At 41.3% G+C, this 11,313-nt stretch overlaps 1 long non-coding RNA gene across 1 annotated transcript; it reads right to left on the minus strand.

Annotated features, from left to right (window-relative positions):
• Positions 1-753: 753 nt before the first annotated feature.
• LOC138806747 (uncharacterized) lies at positions 754-6,239 on the minus strand. Its single transcript, XR_011365970.1, has 3 exons — positions 6,202-6,239; positions 1,506-1,679; positions 754-898 (listed from the first exon to the last, which is right to left on the minus strand). It is a non-coding gene; the product is annotated as an uncharacterized lncRNA (long non-coding RNA).
• Between the last annotated feature and the right edge of the window lie 5,074 nt (positions 6,240-11,313).

Raw genomic sequence — 11,313 nt, forward strand, 5'->3', positions numbered from 1 at the left:
CTTCTTATAAATAGACTTTCTCTGAAGGACATGAGAGGGTGCTCACTTGTGACAATCCTCTCTCAGCATCTTCTCAGTCAAAGGTCTCTAGGGAACCTTCCTGACCAGTAGGTGACCCCACGTGTGACAATTGTTCTACTTGGCACCCAAGAAGGCTCAGAACTCAGAACATCCCAAACCAATTGCCACTTGATGTCTGTTCCAAGAATTCACTGTTCTTTGATCATCCCTGATGAGCAGTTAAAACTAATTAACAGAGGCCTTGTGTCCTACTGAACTGATGGTTGGAGGATGGTGACAACTTTCTGGTGATTACTGAGCTGAGTGAAAGAACAAGTAAGGGACAAGGCTAGCTGAGGACAGGCATCTTCCTTCTCAGGTCCTCCTCACCAGCCAGGAGCTCAGTAAGTCTCACCTTCACTAGCTGCCTCAGGACAAGAGAGCAGAAGTTGATCTCCCTTGTAGATACACATTCACTGCCACAGTGCATAACTCGCACAAACTAATGCTAACACTAATACCCAAGCTACTTTCCCTCCATCACCCCGTGTCCACTCCACTATCCTGATAACCCAATTCCTTGTCAACACTACACCATTATCTGCCTAACAGGGACTAAGTTATCAGTACTCTCTCAGTCACTATACCCTGAAAACCCATCCCAAACTTCTGGATTACTATGTCTAAGGACATCTACATGAAGAAGAAGATATACAACCTATGTTTCATGGAATTTTATTAATATATTCACCTTTTCCTTGTGTTTGTGCTGATACTTAGCCTTCAATTCATGATGCTTTAGTCTCCTTTAGCTTTTATGCTCAAGCTTGGCACTCTACTCCTTAAGCCACATCTCAAATTCTGACATTGTTCTATTCAGTATCACGAGTCCCCTCACCTGTTGGAGGGAGAGTACTTGTGTTCCCTGTTATCTTTTCTCTTCCAAGATGTTTACAAACCCTACATTGGAAAAACTACAATATTTAGAATTTAAAATATTTTAAAAATTAGTTTCATAACTTAATTGAATATTTTAATGAAATTTTGTAACATTTACAAATGTATTCATTACCTTATGGATATAAATGTAACATCATTGTGGCAATTAAATTTAAAAAATAAAACTATTGCTCTCTCTGCCTTTTTCTAGCTCTCTCTCTCTCTCTTGCTCTTGCTCTTTTCTAGCTCTCTCTGCTCTAGCTCTTTCCTCTCTCTTTCCCAGCCACGTGGAGTGCCAACCTTGCCTGGTCCCATCAGGTCTACTGAATAAACCTACCTCTTACCTGAATACCACGTGAGTGCTGCTGTTCTTACCCCTTTTTCTGCTCTTTTCTAGCTCTTTCCTCTCTCTCTCCTCTCTTTCCCAGCCACGTGGAGTGCAAAAAAATTTAAAAAAAGATTAAAAAAAATAAAACTATTACAGAATGTAAAAAATGAGGAATATAGATTAAGATAGAGCAGTCCCATGGATAAAAGCAGCATTCAGAACCTCAGTATGTACATACCTCTACAGTGGCTTCTCAGATTTCCCATCTCTTAGGACTTTTACAGGAAATAGAATGTCCCAACTACTCACAAATGTGACACGTGGCTCTGATTGACAGTTGAAATAGAAGGCAAGACATGCCTCATTTCATCACTGTGGTGACAGGTCATCATGGAATATTCACACTGAATACCTGCCGGCAGACAGTTTATCATGGATAGTTTTATGTGGAAAAAAATAAATCCCAGAACCACATGTTATACTAATACATGCTTATAAAAGTTTTTTAAATGGCCAAAAGTGAGCAGCTTTTGAAATGCACTCTCATTGATTTTGAAAATTTCAGTGTGAATTAAGCATAAAGTTGACATGCAAAAAAGTAAAATAAAATACAACCTATTTACTTGATTTGAAATATCAACCTTACCAATTTCTACTTTGAAATATCAACCTTACCAATTTCTACTTTTCTTGAGTTTCATATAGTTCTAAAATAAAGTTTGCAATTCTTTCAAAGACAGACATATATATATATAATATGTAAATGTATATATATTGCTTTGTAGTAAGAAATAAGATTACATTTCATTCATTTGAAATATTAAATCAGTGCTATGTATAAATGAGTACAATCTCATCCAGTCACTTGAGTCCACCCAGACTCCTCTATAACACCTGTCAGTTTATGAGACCTTTTACACAATCATTGACTCTCCTGAGGAAGCTCATCTCAGGAGGAGCCATGGTGGAATAGGACACAAGACCCATATCAGGCCCTTGAAAACAGGCACACAAATGAGGAAACTCATTTATTGTGTAATCAATTCTCAAAGAAGGGATAAATTTAATTTTAAATTTTTTGGAATTGAAAAACAATGAAGTGAAGTGTTCTATTAAGAAAAAGACTAGAAAGAAAGGAATTTAGTTGATTCAAAGAGTAAATCACATTTCACCTCACAGTGAATAGTTTCTCTGATACATTAGCACCCTGAGCAAGTATTTCTGGTTCTCCAACACAGCTTGTTCCTCCCTTACAACCTGCAGTGTGTCTGAAATCCAGGCAGTAGAAAACGGTTTGTCATTCTAAAGTATTCAAGGTAGTTTGGGGACTTATTAATTGGCCAGGCACCCATGGCTCCCACGTGTACTCCTCTATTCAGGAGGCTGAGGTCTGAGGCTCTTCAAAGTCAACCAAGGTAGGGAAGACATTGAGGTTATTATCTCTAACTCATCCCCAAAGAACCTGAAGTGATGTGGCTCAAGTGCTAGAGTTAGTCTTGAGCATAAAAGCTCAGAGTCAGCACCTAGCCCTACATGTAAATTAAAGCATCTAAACCTGCTGGGCACAGGTGGATCATGCCTGTAAACCTGAGATTTGAGGTTTGAGTTTTGAGGTTAGTCTGGGAACAAAAGTCCAGGATACTCATGTCCAATTAATCACCAAAAAATTCAGAAGTAGAAGTAGAAATGTGGCTCAAGAGGTAGAGCACTGGCCTTAACATGAGCTCAGGGACAGTGTTCATGACCTGACTTCAAGCTCTGTGACTAGGAGACATGGAGCAGGCATGGATAGAGAGAGGAAAAATATATTTAAATGAAAAATATAATTTGGAAAATAGAAAAAAACTGAAAGAATTATTTCATAAGATACAAGGAAAAACAAAGAATTTCTTTTAAGGAGAAAAGAACAAAGCGAAAAAGGTCAAAGTAAAACCAAGCTGTTCTTACCAAAATTTTACCCCAACCACCACTGCCATCAACAACAAAAACCTTTAGTTTTTCTTTCTGCCAGGGCGGTCATTTGTCTAGAACTGAAAATTCACAGTCTATGTTAAGATGCATCTTCATGCTCTGATCCCTTGGGCTGTGCAGCCTTGGGGAAATGGATAGAATGTGTGTTATTGACTTTTCTCATTTCCTTTGTGTTATGTGCCTAGTCATGGTGATGGGGGAGTGACCACAGGCAGTGGTAATCACTCCTGAGTCTCTTTCTCACAGGAGAGGAGGTGCAGAATTCAAGATCTTCACCAGCAGCAATTGATGCTGGTTTCTCATTCTCTTTTTTCCCTCTCTCTCTTCTTTCTCTCTCTCTCTCTTGCTTGCAAATAAAGTTGGGTTTTCTCGATTTTAAGAACAGAGTTACATAATATTTATAATATTACTTCTAGAATTCAGATTTTTATTTTAATTTTATTGTCAAAGTGATATACAGAGAGGTTACAGTTACATAAGGGAATAAATTTACAGGTTCTTATAGACTATAGTATTGATAGATTCATAGGTTTATAAAATATACAGATTTACACCACATACATTTCTAAACAAAGGGAATAGGGATTTGTCTACACACTCTAAGTAAAATTAGAATTCAAGCTTAAAAGCTGAAGTCATTTAGCTAGTTTTAAAGTGAGAAGACAAACACTTCTAAGCTATTCTCATTCATCCTGAGTGTTCTAAGGATGTCCTCTCTTTAGAGGACAGCATTTCTAGGCAACCACAGACAGTTTGGCCTCAATTGTTTCCTTATGATAATGATCGTTCCTGTTTTGTCTTTGAAAGACTTTCACTTTGTTTTCCCTAAGAAAATCAGTTTTAAGTGTATTCAGGCAGTACATTTTGTGACTAGAGCCATCTTCTAATAGGGTTATTAGTGTTCAGAGACTCAGGCTCATTTCTCTTGCATGACCCTGTTCTTCCAAACCCCCTGGGGCTGGGGTTGTTCTGCTGTCTCCAGATGGGTGTGTGAGAAGCTTCATATGTCAGTGATAGGGTTTCTGGCTCTGAGTGGCTTTGAAGTCTTTCAGGGCTCTTCTCTGCCTTCCCTGTAACTGTTCTGTTCCCTGGTTCGCAGACAGCAGCACCATCTGTAAAGAGCAGTGACTACTATCCTGCTAACCACTTCCCTCTTGCCCCATTTTCTTTTCGAGATAGAGTCTCTGCTATCATTCTTAGGCTGCTCAGAGGGAAAGGCATTTTCCTCTGATGTTTTATCTCTGTTCCCAAGGCAAGAGCCGCAGTCTTTGCTAGGTATGCTGGGAACACACTAGTATGAACTTTCTGTGCAGCCTCCTCTGGCAGCTCTTCCATACCAGACCCCATATCTTCTAAGCTTCATTCCAGGCTCACTGCAGCACTGTCTCTTGCTAACCCTGCAGACTCTGTTCTTATCCTGGGGCTCTGCAGAGGGCAGGGCTTTTGCTTTACAGCTGTCTCTTCATAGCTCCTCAGGAGGGAGAAGCAGTTGAGGGCAGCCACTGAAGTATGGTGTGAGATACTGGGAATGGAGCTCCTCTGCAGGAAGCAGAGGGGAATGGCAGGGAGGCGGCACTGCGTCTCGCTGCACATTGGCAGAAGAGACTGAAATGGTCATGTTAAACTTGATCTCTTTACAAGAAAAGTGGGAAGGTTTGTGACATTTGGGTATGGTTGAACACAGCAGGTGCACTGATTTAGTTTCACAGGGCTGGCACTATCTTGTTTTAAACCATCTTTTATCAGAAAGTAAGTGGCCATCACTTCATCAAATGTTCTCTGTAGTACCAATGTGTAGGTCTGAAGTTTGTTGGATCCCATGAAACACATTCTGGTGACAATTGTCCGACCTAACTTGTTGGACAGTGGCTCACCTGGACACAGACAGCCTTCTTCAACTCTTATCAAACCATTACCTGGTGTGTATCTGTCCTCTGCTGTGGGTTTACAGTTAGCAGCTGTGAAAGGATGCTATGTCCTTTTGCAGTCAGGTGATATGGTACATCATACCTGCCCTGTATAATTGGTATACATAGCTGGATGGAAGTGGTCCCTTTAAATGGGAATTTTCTTGTAATCATAAAAACCAAGCTGGTGCCCAGGCCCCAGAGATCCACCTTGAAACCTGTTTCAGGTTTCAGGGGCATGGAATATGTAGGCACCACACATTTCTGTGAGCAACTGCCCTGGGGCAATCCTCGGGCTTAACCCAAAGTCATTAGTATTGCCATTTTCATCCACTAGGATGTTGTCAGGCTTTAGGTCAAGGTGGTCCATCCTATTCAGATGAAAGTACTGCACAGGAGTTACTATCTGCTTCAGAAACTTAGATTCATTCTCAAATAGGTGGCATGATGCTCTGATCCACTTTTGCAGGTTTCCCTTGGTGGCCATTTCTATTACCAGGTAGACATGTTTCTCTCCCTGGATCACTTGGAACACTCTAATCATGTGGGGGTGATTCAGAGCCTTAACAATATCCACTTCATTTTCTACCAGCATACGGTAGTCTTCTCGCTCCAGTATTTTTACTGCTACCTCACTGTCTGTGAGGCAGATAGGCCTTCACTTCCCCATAGTTGCCATAGACAATGTACATGCTGTACATGGTATTGACTGGCAAGGATCTCATCTTCCCTGAAGGAGAATGTAGTGTATCCATTGTCATTTGACTCCATTTTCTTTATGGGATGGCAGGGAATCAACCCTAACTAAACTTAGCTCCTTAAATATGATGCATAGTAAATCTTAACTATACTTAGCTAAGTAAATACAGTAGGTAGCAAATCATAATTAAAATTAGCAAAATCAATGTGTTGGGTATCAAATCTTAATGAAACAGCTAAATCAATTCAGTGGTAGTATATCTTAACTGAAATTAGCACAATCTAAACTACAGAATAACAGAAATCCCCATACCCACACAACACAAAACCTCCCTCCCAAGCTAAAAAAGTATCAACCTAGCTCTGACTTAGTCCAGTAGTCATCAAAGGAGATCTCAGCACTGCACAGAAACTACCTACCTTCTGGAACCACTGCAGGGACCTCACAATGGCATGTGAGATCAGTGAGGAAATGGACCAATCCAGCTGGACCCAGTGACATCAGGGAAGAATGGGCCAATTACAGCCGGGGTCTAGCTCTTAGACCTTGAGGACTGTTGTCAATGACTTCAGGTAGGTCAAGGTGGATGACTATGGCAATGTTTTGGGACAGTGGCCAAGCACCTCTGTCCTTCTTCAGGGCCATGGGATCCTAGGATCTGCTCCTGCACAGACACTAACCCCAGGCTCCCAGTGCAAAGACCTCAGTTTTCTTGTGGGTAGGTCCTAGGACTTGGTCCAACAATGTGTGAATCCATGGTGCACCACAATGAAGTCCTAGGCACCACCAGAGCTTATCAAAGAGACTACCAGAGTGATATCCAGATTAAAAATTAAACCCTGATTCTTTATGTTTGATGCCATACGATTTTATTTTTAAAAAACTCAAAATCTCTGGCACACCACTTGAAGAAATGATTTATTAAAAGTAAAAGGCTGTAAGAATATACAAGATGAAACCACAAAGCAAACAAACTCTCAGAATAAGAGAAACTTCAAACCTATAACTGAGGTACAGGAGGTATTGCTAAGAAAGGATACATTGTAATAAATATGGCCAGGAAGGATTCAACCAGGCATGGGAAAGGGAAAGTCAGGAGGTGAAGCCAGGTGCAGGCTGCATTTCTCTACCTCCTGTGGATTTCCATCATTTACATGTACATTTCTCTCCTTGTATGCAGGATTCCCTGCACTGGGACCACTGGGTCACTGGGTCTTTATTCTCTCCCACTTCACTTGGTGGTGGAAATATCCACTTCCACTAGGAGTTACTGGCAGATAATACCATCTATGAGAAAAATAATTTATCATATGATTCTTGCTTTGCAATCAAGAGGTAGTGGGTTGATATTTTCAAATTAATGAAAGGCAAGGTCTAGGGGAGTGGGTTCCAGTGGTAGATCCTCTGCCTAGTGAGAGGGATCTAGTTTGAAACTAGAGATTCTACATTTGAAACATAGAACTTCTCTTTTAAAAATATGTAACTAGCCAGGGGTCAATGGCTCACGCCTATAATGCTAGCTACTCAGGAGGCTGAGATCTGAAGATCATGATTCAAAGCCAGCCCATGCAAGAAAGTCCATGAGACTCCTATCTTCAATAAACCACCAGAAAACTGGAAGTGACACTGTGGCTCAAGTGGTAGAGCACTAACCTTGAGCTGAAGAGCTCAGGGACAGCGTCCAGGCCCCAGAGTTCAAGCCCCACAACCAACAACAACAACAATATGTAACTAGTTATTGTTTATAGCTGGATTTTTTTTTTGGGGGGGGGTCCGGTCATGGGGCCTGAACTCTGGGACTTGGCGCTGTCTCTCAGCTCTTCAGCTCAAGGCTAGTACTCTACCACTTGAGCCACAGCGCCACTTCCGGCTTCTTTTCTTTTTGCTTATGTGGTGCTGAGGAATGGAATCCAGGGCCTCATGCATGCAAGGCAAGCGCTCTACCACTGAGCCATTTCCCAGCCCCCATAGCTGTTGTTTTATAACAATAAAGCCTTATTTAGATTTACCAGCATGTCCACTTCATTGCTTTTATTTCAATTTTTGTGTGTTTGAGAGGGCTACTAAGATTGAATTTTTTACCTTTTTGCTCTTATTTGGCTTTTTCTTTTGGGAAAGATTCAGGGCGGGGAGAGGGCTTGTCCTGGTACTTGAACTCAGGGCATACATGCCATCCCTAAGTTTTTTTTTTTCCCTCAAGGCCTGTCCTCTATCACTTGAGCCACAGCTCTACTCTGGCTTTTTGTTTTGTTTTGTTTTGGTGGTTAATTGGAGATAATCTTCAAAATTTAGAATCATGAGTAGTTAAGATGACAGGCCCCCAGCTATTGGTACTCAGCTCAGCTCTCATTTTTTGAGGAAAGTTTTTCTCTTTTTATTTTTAATTTTATTTTTTGTCAGGTGTGGTATTGAACTCAGGGCCTGGACACTGTCCCTGAGCCTCTTTGTGGTCAAGCCACTTGGTTTTTGAGTGGTTAATTGGAAATAAGAGTCTCATGGGGACTTTTCTGACCAGCCTGGCCTTGAACTGCAATCCTCAGATATCAGCCTCCTGAGAAAGTAGGATTACATGCATGAGCTACTGGTGTCCAGGTTTTCTTCTTTTGGAAAGGTTGGATGATAGTCTTACTTTTAGCACTTTAACTTTGTTGCTCTTGCTGTCTGCTGTCCTCCTACGTTTCTGATGAGAAATTGGTCATAATCTCATTGAGGATCTCTTGTGTATGATGAGTTGTGTGTATTACTCTGGAGGTTCTCTGTCTTCAACAATTTAATTACAATGTGACAGTGTGGATTTCTGAGTTTATCCTACTTGAAGTCTGGTTATTTTATTTTTTATTTTATTTTTTTTTATTGTGAAAATACTGTACAGAGGGGTTACAATTACATGGGCAAGATAATGAGTACATTTCTTATCAAGCATTGTAGCCTCCTCCTTTGTTTCCCCTTCCCATTCCTTCCCATCCTCCCTCTGCCCCCCCCACCGAATCCTCCTCAACCCCCCCCCCCGAAAGTTGTAAAGTTTGTTTTTTGACATAATGACTTGTACATCTCATTGTTGCAATGGGTCCACCTGTATCTCTGTTTTAAAGATTTGTTTTTTCCCTTCCCCTCCACAAATTATACCAACATCATATACAGTGAAAGCAGGGGTTATACCATGGGGAACGGTTGAAGTTTGTTGAGTTGCTAAATTCTGGTATATGTAGGTACATGCTTTAAATAAAAATTGGGAAATTCATTATGACTTCAGGGACTTTAATAATGCATATATTTGTGTCTGGTTCATTACTTTTATGTCTATTGTGTTTATTAGTTGTAGACACTGTAGATGTAACAATGAGAAAAAAGAAAAGCTTTATTTTTGAAGGTTAACACTTTAGTGTGATTGGGGGTTAGAGAATGTGTATACATACACATACACATTCCTGCTTCAAACAAGCTCTCTAGAGGGGTTTGAGAACCACTAGCTAAGGTGGAGCCCCTCAGGCTATGGTGGGGAATTTGACTTTTATTCTGAAACAGAAGTTCTTAAAGGTTGGGGGTTGGAAAGTGACTTAATTTGGTTTAAGAAACATAAAAACTGGGTGCCAGTTGCTCATGCCTTTAATTCCAGCTACTCATGCAATTGAGGTTAAAGGATTGTGGTTTGAAGCTGGTCCAAGCAGGAAAGCCCATGAGACTGTTTTGTCAGTCATGGGGCTTACCAAACACCAGGAAGTGGAGCTGGGGTTCAAATGGTAGAGCACCAACTTTGAGTTAAAAAAAAGCTCAAGGATCTGGGTGATGGTGGTGGCTCGTGCCTGTAATCCTAGCTACTAAGAAGGCTGAGATCTGAGGATTGGGATTCAAAGCCAACCAGAGTAGGGTAGTCAGTGAGAGTTTTATCTCCAGTTAATCACCACAAACCCTGAAGTGAAGTTGTGGTTCTAAATAGTAGAACACTAACTAGCTTTGAACAGAAAAGCTTAAGGACAGTGCCTAGGTCCTGAGTTAAAGCCACAATTGACAAGACAAAAAGAAACACAAACAAAAACACAAGGACAGCACCAAGCCCTAGGATCAGCATTACAAAAACAAATCATTTTCAACATTCCAACAAGTGACTAGGAAGTTCAATAATTTTCCCAATGTCTTTCTGCCAGTGAGGAGCAAAGCTAGGATTAGTTGGATGCCAGTGGTGGTGACTGATGTCTGCAATCCTAGGTTACTCAAGAGGCTGAGAGCTGAGAAATAACATTCAATGCCAGCTCTGACAGGAAAGTCTGAGATTTTTTAAATTTCAAATGATCAACTAAAAAGCTGGAAGTAGAGCTGTGGCTCAAGTGGTAGATCACTAGGCATGAGGATGAAACACTCAAGAATAGGCCAGACCCTGAGTTAAAGCCTCAGGAATGGAAACAAACTATGAAACCAGAACCAGACAAGAGTGCCTGTAACTCTGTGGCTGGCCAGGAGAGGATGCTGTAGAGTCATGGATTGGGCCAGGAGGCCCACTGCTGCTCTTCCTCCCCATGGGCTGACCTAGAGTCCTGAGTGGCAAACAACAGGCTACAGCTCAGTGACCAAGCAAGCCCAGCTGGCTTGGTCACCTGCTCAAAATCAAGCCTGGCAGTTCCTGGACAAATCCAGTGAACATTTGGAATAGAAATCACCCCCAAGCTAAAGCATTTCAACATGTTCCCACCAGCTTTGGTGGACACCAGCTCCTGGAGAGAGTTGGAGAGGAAAGAAAGAACTTGTCCTGGCTCAGGTAGACACTATCCAGAATCTGAATTGCAGTGGAATGCCACGCCGACCCCAGTAGAGTCTGCTTAGCATGGGAAACCATCTATCAGACCATGATAGGGGCCTCGAGACCTATCTCTGAGTTTTGGGACTTCACCAAAGTCTACCTCAGAGAATGGGACTTTACAGAAACCTATCTCCAAGTTTTGGGACTTCACCGAAGTCTACCTCGGAGAATAGGGCTTCTAAGAGGCCTACTCCTGGGAAAAGGCTGGAAAATCCCCTGGGAAAAGATGTGTTTCTGTCTTTCTTCTCCTCATAAGAGTGCCTATCAATCTTTTACTGTTTCTGCTGTTCATTGTACTTACTCATTGTCAACGTTCCCTTATTCAAAGCTCTTTCTTAAGAGTGTTTGACGACTCCAATATCTGATGAGTGTCTTAAAAATATGACTAACTCACCAGAGTTAAGTGCTACCCTGAAACCCCTCTTATGGAGGCTAGTAGACAAGCCATAAGCAAATATAAAAGTATTGGGGGTTTCACAAAGTCACTCCAGCAGAAGGAATTGTAAGAAATTTACAAGAAGCTGTAGGCGCTGCTAGAATAGAAGGAATGTATGGCAATTGCTGAGATAACTACTTAGGAGAAAGAACTTCCTGGTACTCTCATTTACTAAGAGACTTGCTAGATCTAGGCCTCCATGACCTTACTATTAAAGAAGGAACAGGAAAAATCTTA

The sequence above is a fragment of the Dipodomys merriami genome, unplaced genomic scaffold, assembly GCF_024711535.1.
Source record: "Dipodomys merriami isolate MVZ:Mamm:240054 unplaced genomic scaffold, mDipMer1.0.p SCAF_407, whole genome shotgun sequence".
NCBI classification, from domain to species: Eukaryota; Metazoa; Chordata; class Mammalia; order Rodentia; family Heteromyidae; genus Dipodomys; species Dipodomys merriami.